Source organism: Spea bombifrons, chromosome 13 (assembly GCF_027358695.1).
Source record: "Spea bombifrons isolate aSpeBom1 chromosome 13, aSpeBom1.2.pri, whole genome shotgun sequence".
In the NCBI taxonomy this organism is placed as follows: Eukaryota; Metazoa; Chordata; class Amphibia; order Anura; family Pelobatidae; genus Spea; species Spea bombifrons.
Window position 1 is genome coordinate 19,759,859 of NC_071099.1, and position 21,940 is coordinate 19,781,798.

General features: G+C 41.0%; 1 protein-coding gene across 1 annotated transcript in view; it reads right to left on the bottom strand.

Annotated features, from left to right (window-relative positions):
* The window catches only part of ZNF385C (zinc finger protein 385C), a 66,999-nt gene extending 45,597 nt beyond the window's left edge, over window positions 1–21,402 (bottom strand). The window contains exon 1 of the mRNA XM_053453829.1: window positions 21,340–21,402. The gene's annotated coding sequence lies outside the window, so the exon portion shown is untranslated. The remainder of the gene's footprint in view (window positions 1–21,339) is intronic.
* Between the last annotated feature and the right edge of the window lie 538 nt (window positions 21,403–21,940).

A 21,940-nucleotide genomic window follows, 5' to 3' on the forward strand; every position in this document is an offset into this window, starting at 1 on the left:
AGCTGAATCTGTAAATTAATCCTGGTTTTTGTCAAAAATCTTGATTTTAATATATAAAAAGAACACACGAAAGAAATGTTGTTAAAGAGCCTTTCAAGGGACGGCACTCCAGCCTCTGTATGCGGGGGGGTATGATGGGGTACGTCTTCCAGGGAGCGAGATGTTTAATTGGGATTAGATTAGGAATTATGTTATTCAAAAGCGGGGCTGTCAGTAAAACGTTCCTTTAACAGCTTTTTACATTTAGTACAGAAAGCGGGAAGTTCGCGGAAAAGGCCCCGGAGAAAGATTTTCATAAATCCCATATATCGTGTGAAACATGTTAACACAAAATATATGTCGTTTCTATGCCCGACGTCAGGTCTAGGTTTGAGGCCTAAAGGAAAATGGCTAAGGGGACCCCGTCTGTGCGGCAAGTGACGGAAAGTCTAATTATACAGAAACAAATTTAACATCATCTTTATAATGACGGGTTACTTAAAAAAGATTCGCTACGGTGAACTAAAAACTATAAGCAAAATGAGTCATTTATACAAAACAAGTTAATTGTTCTGCCGCCGAAACGGCTTCTCCTTGGGGTCACCAGGCTGTGAATATTGCAGCGCGAGGCTTAACCCCGAAGCTTTTATCAGCCACAAGCTGAAAGTGTTCAGTCATTTAAAATGTTAGCGATGGGCACTTCAGCATTCATGAGGGGGAAATGGTTGTCTAAATCCCTAAAACACGGGATGCTTCCAAGCTGTTAATGTATGGCGGGTTCTTTATCTCCATCAGAGTCCCGCACATTGATTACGCCGTTTCTTCTCTGCTTTTTTTGGCAGATAGTTACAGAAAGGAATTATACTGCTAAACACACACAATATATATATATATAAATAGATATAGGACCAAAAGTACGCAGACACTGGAACTCGTATGAATCTCTGATAACGAGGAGCACCCCGACAAAACAAACAAACGGCAAACGGCAAAATCTCAGAAATGTTGTTAAGATTCGTTTTGGTTACCGGCCGGTTAGGCGCTGGATGAGGTATGAAGTACGAGGGTACGAGACTGATAGGGGGAAGCAGCCCTCCCTATGTCGTCTGCCTTACTCTGTGGGATCAGTTCTTTTAATTTTTGGACTATTGGGGAAATTCAGTCGTGCACCAAATGGCTGGACGCGTCCTCATAGGCAGATTAAGAAGCTTCTCAGATCCTTTCACAGAATAAAAGGTGCAATTTTTTTTATTGTAATCTTTAATATTGTGCCCCTAATTATTATTTTTTTAAATGGGGCCCCAATAGGTTTTCGCTTTGCGCCCCCAAAAATAACTGCCTCTGACCATCTGACCCACGACTCAATTTGCATCGAACGTCGTAAAAGATTCATGTTCTTCCCAAATGTTATCAACACAGTAGAGAAATATCAGCGTGCGGCTGTAAAACCAGCAGGCAGCGCTTGTAACAATATGTCTTCTGTGCACCGCGCTCCCGAGTAAAAACCCTTCCTTTCACGCAGCCAGGGTCGGAGCCAAGATACGTATAAGAGGGTCCAGTCTTACACCAGGCGAGAGACATAAAGATGTATTTATACAGCAAGCTCATTTCAGGGATGGTAAACCTTGCGTCTTATAAGTTTCCTGATAATAAAGCCCTTTTATTTTTTCCTTGCCAACATTTACCTCTATTCTGTGTTTATTTTCCTTCAATTAGACCGTTTTCCTCCCAGGGGAGTTTCCCCTTTCCGTCCTGTTTCCAACAGTCCCATAGTCAGGCCTCCTGTCCCATTACATTAGAAGGATGTGTGTGTGTGTGTGTGTATATACACACACAGACGAGCCTAGGGTGAGTGGAGCCTGGGTGCAGTACTTCTTTGGAGACCCCTTGTAACACACACACACATGCAAACCCCCATCTCTTTTAATGTATGAGAATATAATGCAAGTTGGCAATAATGGTGAATTTGCGACTTTTCTGTTTAATGGAAAGGCCTCCCCTTTCTGCAAGTTCAACATCTATTACTTCTTATCAAGTTGGGCAGAAAGAACTTGAGCTATAGTCAGAATATAGCATTTTAGTAGCCAGCACCAAGTAGCAAGCTGTAAAACCTAAGAGCAGGAACGAGACGATATCATTTCAACTTCTCGCAGGAAAATCCCTGCCAGCCTGGGAGCCACAGGGAGGATTCTCCGGTTCACTATAATTAACGCCTAGGAAACTGATAGCTACATCTTCCATCGGAAGACGCCAAAGTCTCAATGTCAAACGGTTCAATAACTCCACTCAACGACTTCATAGAGTCTACATTTCATGCACATAATTACATTCCAAGAACTGGATTTTCAGTTACTTATCTCTGTTATGAGCAGTTTTGTAAATCCAGGCAATGTAAGGAAACCCAAATGTCACGGGACAATGTGATACATTTTAAATCAACGCCAACGTGCCACTATTTGGTGCCGTGAACGATGTCCTTGGAGGCAACCTCTGTGTGGCGTATAAGAATCAGCACTTTATAAAACTATTTCTTGGCAACTACTGACTTTAGGCTATACATAAGCCTATATATATATATATATATATATATATATATATGGGATATATGGGATATATCAGCCATCACATTATGGCCACTGATAGGTGAAGTGAATAACACGGATAATCTTGTTATCATGGCACCCATCACTGGGTAAGATATATTAGGCAGCAAGTGAAGATTTCGCCCTCAAAGTTGATGCGTTAGAAGCAGGAAAAATGGGCAAGCGTAAGGATCTGAGGGACTTTGACAAGAGCCAAATTGTGATGGCTAAACGACTGGGTCAGAGCATCTCCAAAACGGCAGCTGCAGTGAACGGAACCAATCAAAAGCCCAAACCTGCCCAAACATTCCCATAGAAACACTCCAGAATCTCGTGGAAAGGCTTCCCAGAAGAGTGGAAGCTGCTGCAGCTGCAAAGGGGGGACCAACAACATATGAATGTCTGTCAAGATGGTCAAAGATGGTCAAATTCATAGACTAACTTCAAACACCAAGCATTTTTGGTCACTGTCCATACACACATTTTCTCATATTGCCCGGTTACAGCAAGAGTTACCAGCAATGTCCAGAAACGGAGCTATGTTATAGATATACATTTTCCAACACTATACACGACTGCTTTAGTAATTTTTGATGTTTTCCTGGAGTTTTATTCACCGAGCAGATCAGACCATCGGCCATTTCTAATGAAACAGGCAGCGTCCTTGCACAGTATCACAAGCTTGTGATTTTATACGTGGGGACAGGCAAAAAAAACATGGTGTATCTTAGTATGTATTCTTCTCACTGAAGCCATTTCTTATGTTTAATGACCCAAATTGATTATTTTTTTGCTGTTTTATTTTTATACATTATTAAACACAATGCTATATATTGATGTCTTCAATGTTCCTTCCAATGATTACCAGCAGCCACTGATCGGCTGATGTTAAGTAGTCATTTTTGTGGAATTTAGCCAAGGCCACAGCTGTTATGGGGGGGTTCACCCGAACCTCGGACTGTTGGCCTGTAACGAGATCAGCTTGTTGAAGACACGCACAGTGAGAGCGGGAGACGCGCCAAACAGAAACTTGTAACTTTTGGCGATATAACCAGAAACCAATAAGCTTCATTAGAAATTACTTGCCTTGTTACGCAGCAGACCAACAACAGATTTACAGAGTAACTTGAACTTAATCTTCTCTATAAAAAAGGCTTAGAGTGGAATTTGGGACTCAACAGACGTTTCTGGATATAAAAACCTCTGAGAGGCAACCCAGCTTTTTTTCCAGTTGTGAAAAATGATACTTTCCAGCATTAAGGGGCTCGCTTGGAGTCCTCAATGACAAAGCGTCTCCTAATTTAAGTAATCTATCAGTAAAGTCCTTCACATAATTGCTTTGCTGGATAAAAAAAAACGAGTGGCACCGCGTTTGGCCAGTAACAATTACACAACGGAGATCCTTCGAAAACAACCTCGGAAAGAGTGGAAAGGAGCTAATAGGAGAACGACCTTCCAGCCAACCAAACACATCAAGGTCACATGTCAAGGAAATCAGTAACCTGAAGAGACATTGTCCTGCATGTGCGGAAAACACGGGTAAAAAAAAAACACGGGTAAAAAAAAACACAGGTAAAAAAAAAAACGGGTTAAAAAAAAATGGGTTAAAAAAAACTATGGGTAAAAAAAACCACGGGTAAAACAAGACCAGGAGAATGTTTTTTCAATATGTTCTTAGGGTGACTTTAAACATCTTAAGGAATCCATGTAGTTAAAACTGCGGACTCCTTGCTGACTATATACATATATACCATCTGTGTAAGTGTGATATTTCTGATTTATGGTCGAATGGGACAGAACTCTTACATAAGGACCAGTGGGTCTCTAAATAGACAGCATCCGATAAAGCGAGTAGCGGGTCGATTTGGTTTTAAAGGCATGGTGTCTGTTAACAATAATTTGCTCTCATCAGTGTTTCCCAAAGGCAACAGAAATAGCACCGAATCGCCACTTAGAGCATGAGAGACAAATGCTTTACGCCAGAAGCTGATAAGGTATCCGTAATAATGGTTCTTACATAGTCTGTTCGCAACTTTCACTTCCAACCACCTGAGTGTCCGACACGAGTGTTAATAACAGACGGGGCATTCGTAAAACAAAACAAATATTTCGTTTTGCCTTTGCGGATTTTCCAAAAATAAAACGTTTAGTACAAAATAAAAATTCATGGTACTTGTTTTCCTACAATTAAAATACAGAGCATTGTATCAATTGGATAAAAACCATCCAGCCCGCTTAGTCTGACGAGGTGTCTACCTGCTGTAACGCTTCGACCTTTACTTAGTCCTTCACCTTATGTTATACTTTAAATACACGTTAACATTTCTAAAACACTGAACGCAGCCGCTCCTATACCTTGGATGTTGGAAAAAATGGTAAAAAAAAGTTTTGATTACACAAAATATACATATAGAGCGTGACTGATATTGGCTGCTCTACTGTTTGGTACAGAGCAGTAAAGCAATAAAGTCTAGATATTCACATTATTCGGTAACAATAGTTTTAGAATATAAGGTTTTGGGACGGAGAACTTTGTTGAAGTCGAGGCATCCGCCGTGGTCCTGCTCTTGTAACCGATCACCGACAAGCGATGGAAAAGCCTTTCAGTCCCAACCACAATGATCCGGGAAGCGGCCCTCCCTGCATATTATATCGGGGAATGTATGAATAAGTAAAGAACACAGAGTGTACGAGGGGTCTGACACGGTCTGTGATGTTTTATTACTCGCTCTCCGGCACAATTTCTACTGAAAGGCTTTGCCTCTAAGGTGAAATGTTCTCCTTCCTGAGTGTTTAACCCCATGTGTGCCAGAGACGCTATAACATAACACCGCGAGTACAAGGGGGTAAACCATGATTTATGCCCCTCTCCAGTTCTCAAGCGGTTAACAGCATTCAGTATTAAAGGCAACAAGTGCCTCAAATCCTTTGTGGATTCTGAACGGTACCCACACGCAGTTCTCTCTCTGGCGTGGAGTGCGTTAACGCAGCAGAGCATGCAATCCCTTTAGCAGGACGCTACGTTATTCCACAATAACCATTTTCAACCAAAGTGTTCACATTTTCACTCACTCCGGACACTTCAGGCTCAGAATTTCATATTGTGCTACGGAACTTTTTTTTTCTTTCATATCTGAACATCCCTACCAGACTAAGCGCATGGCGTATCACACAAGGGACTCGAAGCACAAGCGGTAGAGCGACCTTAAAACGCGCCGATCAGTAAAGCACTAACAAAAATAGAATTCTGAAGACGCGGCCTGATAGCATTACCTGTAAAGATCTTTCCCACCAGAAAACGTAGAATTCTACCTATTGCTCAACTGAGAATAGTCACGCTAGCCTTCTGGACACGTGGGGAAACGTCAACGGTAACCAATGCATTATTTAGTTGGGGAAATAGTTAATGTTCTCAAGACAGGGTGCCAATGGATGAGGGCGCAATGCAATACCACAAATAAACCCTTCAAGATATCTGCCATGATGTGAGGAGAATCCCTCCCCTGTTCAGGAGGTCCTGATCACCTCTCAATGGCTCAAATGTGCCCAGTAGGTACTATGGATTATTGCCTTAACTGGGAACTTGTGGGTTCTGGCTAACTGGAGCCTACCCTTGCGGGACACTGCACGTCAGTGGGCGTTCTCGATGAGGTCAGTGGGCGTTCTCGATGAGGTCAGTGGGCGTTCTCCACTGCTAAAACAGACACAGTCCAATTACAGCCTGTATGTGTTAAAATAAAAAGTAATATAAAAAGCTAAATCCCCTACTTGGCACCAATAATTCATTAGGCAAGCATCGCTGATGTTGTGCACCGAACGTTAAAACCATTTTGCCCTTGTAAACCCAACCAAAAATAATGAAGGATTACTCCTATAGTTCACTGCAATAAACAGATTTTAAAACACCTGCCACTGACGTTTTTTCATTCCAGTTCAATGGCACCGCATCAATCTGGCAAGAAAGCGAAAGACATGAAATATCCTGCTAAGGGCGAAGTTCATTGGCTGCTGGGTTCTATTGCCCTGGTGCATAGCTTCTTATGTTCACAGTAATTGAACCATTTAACAAAATTCCAACTCCGTGCCATGTTAATTAAGGAAGAGAAATCGGAACGCTATGTATCGCATTCTACTGTGGATTTGCAGTAACAAAATAACGGACATCTACTTAAATTCAAGCTGTAAGAAGAGGACACAATGCATGTTCCCGGGCCCCTTCTCCTACCATCCCTGCCTTATGGCAAAAAAATACTGTATTTGCTTGATTATTCTAATCAACGTCATCTTTTACTAAGACCTCAGATCCGCAGCACTGTAGCTCAGCCGACTAAACCCAGGGGCTTGTCACTCACTCTCACTCACCCTCACTCATGCTCTCAAGACTCCTTCATCCCTCACATCCAGTCCCTCACCAAATGCTGTCGCCTTCACCCGAAAAACCTCTCCCGAATTCGCCCATTTCTCACTCAACTACCAACCTAAATACTAATCCCCTTCCTAGTGATATCCCTTCTGGATTATTGCAACTTCCTACTAAGCGGTCTCCCCCTCGGCCGCCTTTCACCGCACTAATATTATATATATATATATATATACTGCACTAATGACACCCCATGCATCCGCACGCCTATATATTCTATTTACAGTTTAATAACGTTATATATATATATTGTATATATATATATACTGCACTAATGACACCCCATGCATCCGCACGCCTATATATTCTATTTACAGTTTAATAACGTTATATATATATATTGTATATATATATATACTGCACTAATGACACCCTATGCATCCGCACACCTATATATTCTATTTACAGTTTAATAACGTTATATATATATATACTGTGTATATATATATATATATATATATATATATATATATATATACACTGCACTAATGACACCCTATGCATCCGCACGCCTATATATTCTATTTACAGTTTAATAACGTTATATATATATATATACTGTATATACTTTATATAAATATATATCTATAATACAAATACAACATTTTTCAACCGAGTGTAAATAGAAAGAAGTGCTGTTTAGCGTTCATTAGCGGAGCCCCCTGAGGGTGCTGCTGAAAGGGGGGTTGTTACTGAATTAAGTATTTAGACGGAGGGCTTGTAAACAGATTGCAGAGTTTTACCAAAAGGTGCGTTTACATTGGGAGGGAGAGCGTTCTTGGCCTTTTGAACGTTGTCATCAAAGAGGCTACGGGTGGGGGGTGAGGGGAGATCACAAAGACCCCCTCTGTTTAGCTGTTTTCAGGGCTGTGGCGGGATTTCTAATTTCTGCTCGGAGTCCTCGCTGCTTCGGCTCCCGCGTATAAAAGATGCTCTGTGCTGTGCAGCGCGGGCTGAATAAACAGCGTTCACACAGAGCCTCTGTACGTCTCGTTCCTCGCTCGCCTGCTGCAAGACGTTTACCTCATAGCAGGAACACATTGAGCGGCGCTTCTCTAGCACCTGTACGCTTTAATGCACCGAAAATACATGCGCATTTAACCCCTTCAGTGCCAGCCACATACAATGTACTAGCATGGAAAAGATGGCTCCCTGAAATCACTTATTAAGGGCCGACCCCAGTAATCTTCTTCTGCAGAAGGGCTGAGTTGGGCCAGCACTATGCGTGGTTAACGTGGACACCAAAAGGACACTCCGGTCATGTGACGCATTCATCACCAATCAGGCAGCCACTTAGTGGAGAGAAATGGACCACGGAGGAGGCTTTCTGTTCTGGAGCCGCAGGGGGGGTTAAAGATTGCATTTTAATACATACAAAGTAATTATTTAATTCAAGGCTGCCAACGAAAGTTTGTTTTGCCGATACAAGAAAAAAAGCATGATTATTAATAGGTCAAAAGGTCTATAAAGAAATTGATCATAAAAAACACTAAGCAACTTATGGAGAAGAGGAGAACAACATGAAAGCTACCAGGTTTCTTAGACTTCAAGTCATCCCGATCGACTCACTGAGGCATGCCGAAGTAGGAAACACACCGCCGCTAACATATGTCTAAGGAATATAAACGTCTGAAAAGGAAAACATACTTTATAGGGTTTTCATTTAGGAACAGAACACTCCTTTTACCCCATATGTCAGTCTGACGGAACGCAGGAGATGGAAAGCTGCATTTTCTGAAACTTTGCTTATGGAAATTGAGAACAAACAGCCCTGAATCCTCAGATCCCGGGTTGCCCCCCATAGTGCACCGGCAGAGTTCTGTTCAAATATTAAAAGCGATGAAAAAAAATAAAAAAAAAAGAGTGGGGACCATCAGCACCCACTAGAGTGTGTTTTACGTTTAACCCTTCCATAAGTAAGACGGGAAACGTGACTTGGAGGAAAACCGTATTAAGAGGATAATATACTCAAACGATTGCTGCAAACGATGAGATACGTCAGCTCGGGCGAGTTTAGCCAGGACCTCACATCAGACATATTTTTCCATTATTATATTTTAAAGCATAAATTTAGCATGAACTGTTTTCGTTGAAAAGTAATATTGATACAATTTATACGATATATATATTTACATAAATAACGCAACATATTAACTATGTGAATGTGGTAAACGGAATCTGGTTACGTGCTTACAATTACAATAACAATCTTATCATTGCTTGACCGTGCTTTTTCCCCTTAACATCTCTTTGGTCACAGGGGGACCATCAAGAAACTCATGGGGGGGGGCAAGAAAAAAAGAAAAGAAAAATCTCCATGCACCCTGAGCCCTGAGATGTGATCAGACATCTGTCATTAAGAATGTGTGCTGGCATATGAACAAATAACCAGTTTTCAGCTCAACCAGTAATGTAAACCTGTATTTGTACGGTACTAATATAGGTGTATATATACATATGTATACACCTATATATGTATATATACATATACACACACACATATCTACACATACATATAATACTTTCTTTGTCTTGCAGTAAGCCGTCCCCTGAAGGTCAGGAATTGTGGTTACAAATTCTGTGCATCGGACAAGCTGCAGACAGATAATGAAGAATCTACTTGACAAGAGTTGTTGAGATCTGCAAGTTAGTAAAGCCATCATGCTGCCATGAATGTGAAATGTAACCTAATACGCCCTCTTCATTCAATTATTTGCATTACTGATTCAAGACCCTGATCCCACCAGAAAAAAATCACAGCAAGCCTGGGGATAATTACAACAGCCGCATGAACTCCAAGGGTAGATTCGATTTTACTTTTTAAACAAATAGAGGGTTTTAAGTATCTTTGAGGGAACCTCTACATGAGTTGTGCCATTTCATAGGCTGTGCGCTGCAGTGCATGTTTAAATTTATTACCTTCACTCAGGCTAATCTTCTTCACAGCTCATATATCATAGAAACAGAAAGTGACGGCAGATAAGAACCATTCGGCCCATCCAGTCTGCCCAACCTCTGAATACTTTCCTTAGTCTTAGCCTTATATTTTATCCAGCTTAGCCTTATACCTATCTCGTGCTTGCTGACACTCTTTCACTGTGTTAACTTCTACCACCTCAACTGGAATGCTATCCCATCTATCTGGTTCTTCTGCACCCTCTCTATCTTACCGTTTTAGTGTTGCGAAAGACATTTATACACCATGAATACACTCTCTCTGATGAGCGGACAAACAATGTATCCCCTATGAAGCGAGATCTCTAACAGACTAATTTCAGTCTTGATCTCCAATCTCGGCTATTCAATATTTGCCTGGCACACCCATGCATGTAAAATCAAAATACCTGCCCTTACCCCTAACGCGATCCGATCCACGTCCACCCAGCGCACCTGCAGCGGAGGAAATCGTCTCTGGGAAAAACACAATGGTTTCGGCTTACAAAAAAAGCTGAGAAAGTTGTGGATTTAACGCGGGCCCACGGGTCCTCAAAATGCAGATTGTGAATCTCGTCATTGGAGTACTAAAAATTGGAAACTAAACCGAAAAATGTTAACTTGGGCAATTCAGTCTAAAATAAACTGCTGCCTTCTACTAATATTGAAATGTCTTATGGTTTCTTGGAAGAAGAAGACCTCCAGTTGCTTGATGTAACCAAGACCACAAGAAAACAAACACCTTGAGGACCATGAGATCCCCAGAACCAAGGGAAGCAAAACAAGCAGCTTTTATGACTTTCCAAAAAAACCCCAACCTTAAGCACATTCATGAGCATTTGTAACAACCATAAAACAGAATACTCTCCAAAATACTCTCCGGAATACTCTCCAGAATACACTCCAGAAAACACCCCAGAATACTCTCCGGAATACTCTCCAGAATACACTCCAGAATACACTCCAGAATACACCGGAATACTCTCCGGAATACTCTCCGGAATACTCCCCAGAATACTCCCCAGAATACTCTCCGGAATACTCCCCGGAATACTCCCCGGAATACACTCCAGAATACAGTGTAGAAACTGCTTTGAGGGTTAACTCTTTCACCTGATGGAGAGAAGGCTGAACATTTTAGTGAAGGAAGCTTTTTAGATATTAGATAATTGAAGATTTCGATAGAAGAGCATTCAAAAGGTAAAATTGGAAGCAAGGCATTATGGGACAGAGTTGAGACAAATTTCCAAGTCATCTTCTGGAATTGTTTTTGTTGATTTTATTTTCTACCATTTAATTATTGGATATTAAACGGGTTTACATTCGACTCTATCAGAGGTCACTGTTGCTCACAAGGCTGTCTTTCTTGCTAATATTTACCTGCTTTAGAGCAGATGTTTACATGCCCCAAGGCGGCTTACATACAAGCATTTGTTTTAAAAAAAAGTCTCCCTCCTCTTCCGTAACCAAACAGAAATGTTTTGCCTCAGTAAACGGTCCAAGAGTTGCTAAAGCATCCTGTATATAGTGGACCTTCTGTGCAAAGAGCTTCCATCAGATCCCACGAAGGAAAAGCGGTCAAAGACTTGGCGCAAAATGAAACGGGATCTCTTGACTACTGAGTTGTTCTTCAAGATGCGTGCGGTTTGCGGCATTCATTGGGTCGTCTTTTAATTCTTTTGATTGCTAAACACATCATAAGACCGGGTTTTAGATGGAGATATCCCCGAGGAACTCCTCACTGAACGAGTCAATATCTGGATCCAGCACTTTTGTAATTGAATTACAGGAACAGTAAATTCTGTACCTTTTACCAGTCCTTGGCCAGCATAGCCGCGTTATTAAACTTACACAACCTACTTTACGTAGCCTCAAACGCCAAAAGGACCTTAAACTTCCAGAAGTGGTTTAAATAAATTAAACGCGTTGATTTTCACCGTTTTCGATTGATGTTGCGTAAGACTCAATTTAACAGCTCATGTTTGTCCTTCAAGACCAACGGACTTTAAATCACCCACAGAGTCTAAATCCAAAAACAAAATGTACGTAAAAACAAAAAAGAACAAAAATTCCATTGAAATTCCTCAAATGGAACAAAACCAAAACAAAACGTGAGTGCAGACCCCAAATTCCCAAATCTACCACGTCCATGATACAATAATACAACGTCAGACCCAGGCGACTGCTGCTACCCATCGTCCCAACACCGGAGTACCGAGGTCCTGCTATAAAGTACGACACGACGGTAGCGTTATGATTAATGCTGCTTTTAATAAGCGTCTGATGAGGTTACATATCTGTGAGGCGAAACAGGAGAGAAACCAATAGCAAATATGGCAGCTTAACCTCTTCATCACCGCATCAATGCCAAGGAACAGGTCATAGAGATGATGCATTTCACCCACACAACAGCTACATAACACTTAATAACACTCAATAAGCGCGTAATAATGGTGGGGCAGGGATATTATAATGTGGAAACGCACAACATCCGCACAACACCCGCACACGAGGTCCTGGATCCCTCTACCCTTTGCCTGAAAAGAAGCAGGTTAATGGATTTTTAATGGAGATGCCTGCGCTCACACTCGGCCTCGGGGTCTGTTATAATATCTGTATACCTGCTCTCCTTTACAGAAATGGCAAACGAGTACCCTTGTTAAATAAAAATATGTATATGATGAAATAGAAAATGTAACCCTTTCACTGCCAGCCAAGAGTACGCAACCCTGACTTGTTTGGCTACCGTGGATAACAACTGCAATCCGATCATTCAGTCATTTCATTGATGATGCAGTAAAGATGTAGAGATGACATTTAATCCCAATATAACCTGGATTCCGATACGTGTCCTTTCTTGATGTCATAATTAATTCTATAACATGGCTCAGACAGGAAGACAAAAAGAAAATTCCTACATGGAAATGTCCCATGGTGATATATCTGACAGTTCTCCTGCAAACACCGAGATGATAATATATGACTCGGGTCCAATAAAAAATAGCTAATCACTTCTTTGCTTGTTTTATTGACAACAAAGTGCATCATTTGAGAAACCTTCAGAGTGAATAATAAGCCGTCTATAAATGAGGGACTTATTTGACAGGCTGGAAATGAGATGATGAACGGTACAAACCAAATAAAAATAAAAGAAACCTCATTGATAGGTAAAAAGCGTAGTCCCGGGAACCAAAAGCATTGTGATTTTTCAGTTCTAGTCAAAAACCCGAGAGTCCCCAATCATTCTCCTCACAACTGCAGCCGGAGCAATTACAAGCGGGCATTGATAAACGGATGCCCGTTTTCTTTACATACTCCGACTTTCTCTTAGAAATCTCACAACTGCATCCATTACGCTCTGTACTGCGATTTCTCACATAAATGAGCCCAATGTGGTTTGCTTCATCGACGCCAAAATAAGCATGGCTGCCTCTTTAATTAAACCTAACAACTAAAGCAGTCATTAAAAGCGATTGGAGTGCTTTCTCGGGAAATGTTTGGCCGCGGGTACCTGTGTGAGGCATCTGCAGCTCCTGAAAGGCTCCCCAACCTTTTTTAGGTCTTCTTCAAACTTGGCACATTGATAAATGGCAATAGTGTGCGTTGTAGATACTATAATAGTATAATAGTACATTTGATGGAGTGTTCAACATCACTTACACAACGGAATATATTTACATTAGGAAATAACCAAAAGGCTGAGCTACCTCCTACCTCGCTGCCAAGCCACCCTTAAACATAGCTCTATGGAATTATGAAATGTTGGGTGAAATGGATGAACTCAAGCAATTCATCCCATATTACCGAAAGCGAATCGGATTAAGAAACCACTTTTTCACCTCAAACGTTTGGCTGGGACGCAACACCCCGAACCTGCGTAGGAAGATCCACGCGTCCAGGTAGGGAGAGCCTTACATATATTCCCTTCAAGGACGTGGCCAACAACTGCCTTCTTTGACGATACGCTCAAGGTTTAAGATACCAGATTCCTTTTTCAGTCTGGCGGCCCGGTAATCTTTCTCCATATAGTTTTCATAGCTGAAAAACTTTGCGTTCCTTGAGGGGAATGAGGCCGGGCTGTCCATGCCACAGCGTTACCTTTAATCGTTACCACAATCTGCTTCTTTCATTAACCCTGCCGCCGGCAGATGTTTCAGGACCCCGTTTACTAATCTCTAGGACTAAGAAATAGGATTGGGATTAGAATTTCAAAAGCTGTGCATTCTACAAATAATCAGCACATTAATAAATAAATATATATTCGTCTAACATTACGTCTTTCTGCACAGTAATGAATAATGAATATAAAATAATAATATAGATCGCTTTTCTATTACGTTTCTAACAGGTACAGAAGTTAAAGTCAATATTTCTGTGTCAGCGGTTCTTGTTATTTGACAAACTCTGCCAATCCCAGAGTAACCGAGGGTGAAAAAAGTAACTAGAAGTAACACAAAGCTAGAACTATTCTCTTCCAGAAGTTCTCACTGTTATTGCTGGGACGCCGTATGCGAGAGATATGAAATCATATTGTCCTGACCCTGGTAAGCAGGTCGGGTAGGAGCCCAGTCGCGGGGATACAAGGGGTTCTGTCTGTACCCCACGATGCATGACGGCTATTGGGATGCAATGAAACATAGCGCAGGCAGAATACTTTGAAAGGTACTGTATTAACGAAGGTAACAGGAACAGCAAGTACAGGCAGTAAGCCTCTAGGGAGGATGCCCACCGGCAGGGCAGACGGCAGGAAGCCCACCGGCAGGGGAGACGGCAGGAAGCCCACCGGCAGGGCAGACGGCAGGAAGCCCACCGGCAGGGCAGACGGCAGGATCAGCACAGGGTCAGGTACAGGGCCAAAGCAGAGCAGTCCAAACACTTTAATGCAAAGGCCCTGCCTGACGGTCTTTTAAAGGCAGGGCTTCAATCAGGTAATGAGGTGCAGCTGTACCTGGTTATCTGATTCTGAGCACTCCAGAGGGAGGAGGGTGGCCACTAGTGGTAGCAGATGGACATGACAGCGAAATAATTATGCATGGTCCGGGCTAGCAGGGTGGAATCATGACACATATTAACGAAACAAATTGTATTCCAAACTGTTTTATATTGAATATTTTCTAATATCACAATTAGAATTAGGATTTTTTGATGGACTTTGGTCTTTTTTCAACCTTATGTACTATGTAACTATGTAACAATGATGTCATATTGGTGACTAGATTGAAGGCTGGGGCTTTCTGTGAGCAGGTTTCTTGTACTTTGGTACTTTCCTTGATATCTCCTGATTTTTTTTTTCTTGATTTTTTTGCCCATCTCATTATATCCTAAGACCAAGGACTGATTAAGGTCAAAGTCCTTACCGCAGGAAAAAATCTGAAGACTCGATGGGCCAAAGGGTTCTTATCTGCCATCTGTTTCGATGCTGCTATAAGAAAAGAAAGAGACTGACGCTGCCGTATGTAGTAATATTACATCATCTCAAAGTGCAATATAATGTCGCTACGGACCTCAGTTATGTATCACACATGCAGTATGTCTTTGCTGTTGGCAGGCAATGCTTATTACTTTTATATTTAACTTGTTAGGAGACATTTCTGCAGATCTAGGTTTCTCTGCATTAGGTTCTTTTCTGTTGAAAGTCAGGATTTTTTTTCCATTAAAGATGTCAATTCTATTTGTTTACTAGAAAAACATCAATCTTACTTCGATATATGCTTTCTCCTAGGACTCGATATACTGGAACTTGGACTTCCATATCATTTATTTCCAGAAATAATACTACTCCTATGTGTGTTTTTCCCCACTTCTGGTCCAACATGTTCACCAAGATTTACCTAGAACAGCAAATAATAACCATTTCCAGCTCACATTGTAAAATCTACCATGGCTTCCAGCTGGAAATTACGTTCATTAACTGAAGAGGTAAAACGCAGAGCTAAAATTGTAATTATCTGAATGACTGTGGTTTCCTTATTCTGATAATAGCAATCAGCTTTTTGGAAGATCCCCAGGTTCCAATGAAGTAACAAAAAATCAATAAACAAATCACTATCAGAATCAGTTGGAGTGGAGATCCAGCGTCATCCATCACTTGGAAAGCACTTAATACCATATTAAACAGCAACATTAACTTCCATAAAAAGAAAAAGAGGACAAATATCCACATTTTCTCAACTTTTTAATATTCTGAATACAACGAACTACTGCATGAAAAAGATTACTTGCAATCTCACACAGAAAATGTTATATATGGAGCTTTTGTTACTGATTTCCATTTTATTAGGAAGAACATTAAAAATGTAAAAACATGAATAAAACATGGAGTGATTGTTCAGTCTGATTGCCATTTCCTTAGAAACTAAAGCAAAAAAAAGTTTTAAGGAGAAACCGTCTAGAGAAATAACTTATAGTTTAACCTTTAACCATTTTTTATGAGAGGAGGTCTGCGACGTATCTATTGTGAGGCTTTTTGGAGGCTAAAAAATACCGTAAAAAAACCCACAAACTTGTTGTGTAGAAACTTAAATGGTAAATAATTTTGATGCAAACCCCCAACTTGCCTGCCTGCGCAATCTCTGCCGCTAACACCTCTAAACAGCCTTCCTGTGCTACCTCTGCCCCTAAACAGACTGCCTGTGCAATTTATACAGACTGCATGTGCCATATCTGCCCTTAAACGGTCTGCCATGCCACCTCTGCCCCTAAACAGCCTGCATGTGCCATCTCTGCCCCTAACCAGGCTGCCTGTGCCACTTCTCCCCCTTAAAAAACCTTGGCTGGCCTCCGGACCAGAGAAATCTGCTGGTTAGGTAAGGGGTGCAAGAGGGTGAAAGAATGAGTGAAAGAGTGAGTAAATGAGTGAATGAATGTATAAGTGTTTGGGGCAGAAATGAACCAGGCAGGGTATTTAGGAGGCAGAGATCTCCCGGATTCCCTGTAGGCCAGTCCAGCCCTGCTGTTAGATACCTGGAAGAGACTTTCAGTGAGAATAGTACATGGAAAAAAATATAAGGAAGATTCAAAAAGGACACACAAATGCTGCTCCCTTGGCTAGGGAAACAAAAAACATGCGAAAACGCAGGGAAGCAGGGCTTCACCTAGAGCTTTAGGGTCAAACCCAGAGAGTTCCCCGTGATGTTGATTCTACTGCTCTGAGTAGTCTGTAAAAAAACATTGCCCTGACTTCCCAAACCCGCAGAAATGGTTGAGGTGAGTGTGCATTTGTATCACATCCAACGTGCTTGTGCTTTTCTGCATAATAGATCATACTGACAAATAAAAAGAACTCCACCGGCTGCACGGCTGTCAACGCGCCAGCTTCATTTTGTGTGAGCTTGGCAACTCAAAGTGAAATTTTAATTAAAAGCAAACTTTATTTTATGTGATTAAACATATATGAAAAGCTGTCAATATATGTATTTTCTTTTTTCACATTTAACACATATTCACCTAGTTTACCCTCTTCCTTGCCTCTTCCAGGGAGAGATTTTACCTAATAGATAGATCTGTTTCAGGCCTGTCTAACCCCCCCCCATATACGTTTATTTTATGGAACTTTTATTGTAATTGATATTTTCATGGTAGTGTTTTTTGGTGTCCTTCTCTTTCCTCTTTTTTTCATAATAAATCTTCTAATAAAGATCTAAAAATGATTATAAAATACAATATATATAATATCCTTGTCACTGTGGGAATTGTATGTCATGCTGAGTGAACGGCCAAACAGAGTCTACATGCTGCACTCTAATTGGTCAATTTCCATCTCAGGATGTCCAATGGTTACACATTATTTCTTGCACTTTTCTTTAGGCTGTGGAGACCCTCTAGTGGACTGAACCGTAGACACAGACAGGCACCAAACCGCGGTTTCCCCCACATCTCGCTCTGCTGCTCTCTATCAGTCCGCACAGAGCCCCATGAACAATGGGGAGCCAATGGCAGCCCTCATAATAAAGTGACGAGGCCACCCATTCCCAGTATGGTAGCCTGATGTGGGCGACAACAATGGAATTAACATCATGTAAGAGTAGGTGGGTGGGAAATGGTGACCGGGCAAAAGGAGGGCAGGTAGAGTAGGAAGAGAATGAATCAAGGGAGGAAGAGAAGAAAGAGGGGCCAAGAAAGAAGAGAAAGGGAAGGAGAGAGAAAAGAGGGGGAGGGTGAGAGAGAAATTGAAGAGGGAGGAAGAAAGATTGTTCCCCCCTCATGTCATTCCAATGGCGGGCACATATGATATTATAATGCCAGAAAATGACTGCACTATTAGTTCATTCGTAGAAAGAGGCCTCTGTTATTAACCATGTATATTAATCAGGTCTTCTAATTCATTTTTGGTTCCTGATCGTTTCCTGATCGTTTCCATGCATTATGCTCAGAGAATGACATCGGCCCCAGATATTACGATCCACATTACATGATGGAAAACAAATCACACAGAAGATGAGAACCACAAATAGGGTTATTACATTTCAAGAAGAAATGTGTTTTCTTAAAATGTATTTTTATATAATATAATAATATTATCTTTCATAAAATATATTTTTTTCTCAATTCTAAACAAAATCGTTAATAAGCGCAAAGGTTTTTTTGGTCCAGAAATGCGTGAACTTGATACGGTTCTGCTTAGAAAAAGAATCAGTACTTGTGCCTTCATTTAAGCAGAATTTTCATGATTTTGCATTTATGCATGAAACACGCAGGTTCTGTATTTGACATTCATGGAAAACGCATCCGTGACCTACTTCTGACATACATTTTGGAATCATTGGAGGCTTTGCTAGGAGACATTGCACCAATTTAAAAGGAGCAACTAATTTCTGATTCTATCCTGTGTATCTTAAACTCAACATACAAGTGATGATTGCATCTACGTAACATATTTATATGCATGACAGATACATCTGTGCTGTCAAATGTTTGAATTCAATTGATGATGTCATGCAGTATAACTTCTCCAGCGATGGGATGCATCATAAGCATTTCTTAAATGCTAAATATGGCTCAAATGTAAATCTGACTATCGATTCACAAAAGCATTTATCAGATTTTAAATGTTTGAATTATTAAATGTAATCTATAGTTTGAAATATTTTTCCCTTTTTTCTTCCACGTCCATGCGCGGTAAATTCTTATTAAGGCTACTTGACTAAAGGCATACAGTTGTTTTCTCTCCTGATGGCCAATATTTAACAATAATGTTCCGGAAGAAATAATTAGGGGAATACATATCATCTCGGGGTGGACTGCCTGTGTGCAGACAAAGCGTGTTGACTTCATGTCAATATCCCTCTGCAAACCAAGTTGCATTTCAACAGAAAAGCCGCTCATTCACTCGCCCGGCAGCTGCTCCCCGACATATTCTGGGGTGGAAGCACCAACAAAGAACGAGAAGAGCTGTAGGAGCGCATAAAGGGGCTTCAATATCTTATTTTACAAAAATATGCATGGTGGTCCTGTGAACTAATAGGAAAGGAAGATTAGGACTCCCTGCAAGCCTCCCCTGGTGGGCAAACACAGCCTCGTTTCACCTGCTGCCGGCCGCCAGCTTAGATCTTAGCTGTGACCGGCAGAAACACCGTCTTCATGAAACCTTCTGACAATTTTCACGCTCGCAAGAATGGAGGACCCAAGGGACAGGTGCTGTGGACTCCTAAAGGTATGGTTGGGTTCCTAGCAGCTGCCCCATTTTCCCCATCGTAAAGGTGGCCCTGGTTGTAACCGATATCTTCCCTGCCTGCTTTACATCGTGAATGATTGCAGGCACTCAGAGGGAGGATGTTTTTAGGCTGTAAAATTGCTAACCTAAACTGAGAGTAATTTCTCCTATCAGGGAGGAAAGGACTGTAATTTGTTCATGGCCATAATGGACTGCTTACATTAACACAATCTGTTTTGTGTGAGCGTCAAATATGCTTTAAAATCTGCAAGAGCCGGGGTTTAACTAATGCAAGTTCTGAGTGCTCGGGGGAAATATTAGAAAGTGCTTGTTTACAAAGTGGCGGAACGGCATCCCTGCAGACTGACTTCTGCACTAAAGAAATTATAAAAGGCTTTTATTGAATGGGGTTTATCCCGGTGATTGGGGGGGTGGGGTGGCAATAACAAGCAAACGCATTAATTAGAACCTATAGTATTTAAAGGGACGTTCCAGCCAGTATACCCCCTTTAATGCATACGGCAGCTGAGTGATCCATTTACACTTCCATGCCTGCAGTTAGTTGTCTTGCAGGAGAGACGTTTTGCCAACGTGGTTTTACTCGCCACCAGTCAGTTGGCTCAGCGAGTGTTGCCAGGCGTCTAACAAGACCCTCCGTGGGATCATATATATATATATACATACATACATACATTATATACATATATTATAGGGTATAATGCACCTGTAATTATCTGGTGGAATTGTTATAATTTCCCAGTTTTAAGAAGATGTCTCAGTTTCAGAACTATTCCGGGGTCATTTACACAAATAAAATAATAGCCGGGACAGAGAGGTCTAAAAGGGGTCTGCAAGAGGAAAACAACTGCATTTATCACCTTACTGGGTTTACAAACAGAGCAAGGCACACAAACCATTATGAACCAGTTTAGTCTCTGTATTCCGGACAGTCCCTACATTCTGCTTATCTTTTAAGGCAACCATCGTTATATATATATAATATATATTACATATATACACACATTTGCCACTTCCACTTAAATTCCACTTGATGTTATGTTCCAGACGTAAGATTATGTAATCTCACACTCCAACGATGTTCTCTAACCTGCTACAGACTACCCGGCAAAGTGTTCTTGGACGTCGTTTACAAAAATTGGCAGCTGTTTTTTAATCTGACCTAAAACTTCCAATGTAGTCGGAGCAATTACCACAGAAACGGGCAGAAAAACCATTTACACGGTGCAGAAAATCCGGGACGGGGGCAAATTCACCGACATCCATTTAATAGGTCATGTAATTAGCATTAAATTTCTTAAAACATAAGACCAAGAATATACATTCAAAAATATTTATCTATCTATATATTTGCTTGCATGAAGCCTATATGATCTATATATATATATATAAGTGATGTCAATCAGGAAACCCAAGTTTGGCAACATAACCAAAGAATGTGTTAATAAAAGAAATAAATAATGTTATATATATTGTATACATATATTGTTATGATAATAATAATAATAATGGTTTATTTATATATTTATATATTGTTATGATAATAATAATGGTTTATTTATATATATATATATTGTTATGATAATAATGGTTTATTTATATATTTATATGTTTGTTATGATAATAATAATGGTTTATTTATATATATATAGAGAGAGAGAGTGTTATAATAATAATGCTGTAAAATACACATAATAAAGAAACTATGATATATAAACAGAATGTGTAAAATATTAAGACTTCTCCTCACTCACCTTCTCCAAACCACCTCCTCGCCTGCTTCTCTTTACTGAGCACATAAGGACCCGTGCAGTGTTCAGCCCACCTCAGCCCAGTGCCCACTCCCCGGAGGCTACAACTTCCCACACGCCCGATACACAGAATGCTGGCTCTGCGCTCGGCGGTGTGCGCTGCACTGTGCACAGACACACACACATACACATAGACACACACACACAGACACACACACACACATTCACACAGACACACCGCTCGCCTGTCACTCAGCAGGACAGGGGGCAGGTGGGCGGAGCCTGGGAGGGTCGTCCGGCTCGCCCGTTACCGGAGGCGCGGATCTGTGAGGTGTTTGATTTATGATGGGGGGGGGCACACGGGCGCGCATCCATGAGGTAAAGCAGAGCCCGCTCACAAACTAATTATTTTTTTAATACATTCAGTTATTTATCACTAAAATGTAAACTCCGGGGCCCTTCCGCTTAGGATTCCTTCCACAGTCAGGGGAACAAAACTCTCCCCGCACTTTATGTTCAGCGACCCCCCTGATTATTATATCCCACATAGAAAAAGCAAAGTGTATGTTTTACAATTTTATGGGTAGGGAGATAAATTGTTTGG